Here is a 1,494-nt window from a genome sequence, read left to right as displayed (position 1 = left end):
TATTTATTTGAAAATTATAGCAAATATCTGTCTGTTGCACAGAACAAAATAACTTGAAAATCCTTTTTATTAGTTAGACTGATTTATTTTAACAGTTATTTAAAAATTTCAAGCTCATGTAATCATTTAATACTGTTTATTCTACATATTTGATCATTTATTGAATTACATTTATTACAGAGCAGTTCTGTCACAGTATGGTTCTAAATGTAAACAAGCAGTGAAAAATGAAACAAACTACAAAAACATTTGAAACACGCTCACCTGGAGAACATGGTACTGTTCTCCTGGGGCCTCATGTACAAAGACTTGGTGGATTTCTTACTGAAACCTGACGTACGGTCAAATCCAGAAAACGGCGTACACACAAAAAAATAAAGATGTATCAAACTGTGCATACGCCTGAATCCACGCACATTTCTTTTGTACATCACAATTAACYTGGAACTGAGCGCAGGTAAGACACCTCCCCTGACACGCCTTCATTAACATATGTTAAACAGATGTGAATTACTTCCTGCATGTGTGAAGGACACGTTTGAGTGATCCCTGCGCGATCAGAAATGATTTCTAATGTCATAAAAATAATGAATTAAATATAATGTGAGTGAGAGAAAAATCCTAAGTAAAAATAGGAATAAAATATGTTTATCACGCAAAGAACGAGTGGTTGTGTGTTGGTGTGTGTGTGTGTGTGTGCGCTGCTGTGTTGCACAACCGGCTCATCCATCCATTCTGAGTCTGAAAATATTAACTTTGCGCACGAGTTTATTACCATAATTACTGTAAACACAGAGGAACTTAAATGTTTGGTAGAACATAGTTCTTAGTTTATTTCATAGCTGATATTAAGAAACGAGTCTCTGCGTCTCCGTAGAGTTTTCATGACGTGATGTGATGTTGGAGAGTCTCCACAAACGCTGCGCGCACCGCAGCCTTTGTGTGCAGTCTGTTTGTCTATCAAGCTTTTGCCCTCCTACTTACAGCTTTTTAACAAGTTGTAAAGCAGGGGTGCCCAAACATTTTCCCCGAGGGGGCCAAAATGAATATCTATCCATTGCTGCGGGCAATACATGAAATACAAATACTTTTTAAAAGTAAAGTCTTTTATTTTTAACGATTAAGCTGTGCAATGGTCCTCTTTTGTTTTAGTCTGTGCACTTGGAGAAAGTCTGCCATACGCTCAAGTAGCAAAGGCTCATGGGACATTTCATAAATTGATAAAATATGAGTTTTTGTGGCCTTATAAAGTGTACAAATGTACATGCGGGGTTAAATCTGATCTAAATATTTCTTGTTGTCGTTTCATGTTTCATGTTTAATCCTAATAAATCAAAGAAAAAGTCAGCACCATGAATGAAAACTACCTTCACTACAGCCCTTTTACACTCACCGCCCACTTTATTAGGTACACCTGTCCAACTGCTCGTTAACACTTAATTTCTAATCAGCCAATCACATGGCGGCAACTCAGTGCATTTAGGCATGTAGACA

The 1,494-nt window shown here is 37.0% G+C and overlaps 1 protein-coding gene across 3 annotated transcripts in view; it reads left to right on the top strand.

The window, feature by feature from the left end:
- The window catches only part of gucy2cb (guanylate cyclase 2Cb), a 39,971-nt gene that overhangs the window by 17,420 nt on the left and 21,057 nt on the right, over positions 1–1,494 (top strand). The gene's annotated exons all lie outside the window — the stretch shown is intronic.

The sequence above is a fragment of the Austrofundulus limnaeus genome, unplaced genomic scaffold, assembly GCF_001266775.1.
Source record: "Austrofundulus limnaeus strain Quisiro unplaced genomic scaffold, Austrofundulus_limnaeus-1.0 Scaffold5, whole genome shotgun sequence".
NCBI lineage: Eukaryota > Metazoa > Chordata > Actinopteri > Cyprinodontiformes > Rivulidae > Austrofundulus > Austrofundulus limnaeus.
The sequence above is the reverse complement of the archived record's forward strand: the minus strand, read 5'-3'. Positions and strand labels throughout refer to the sequence as shown.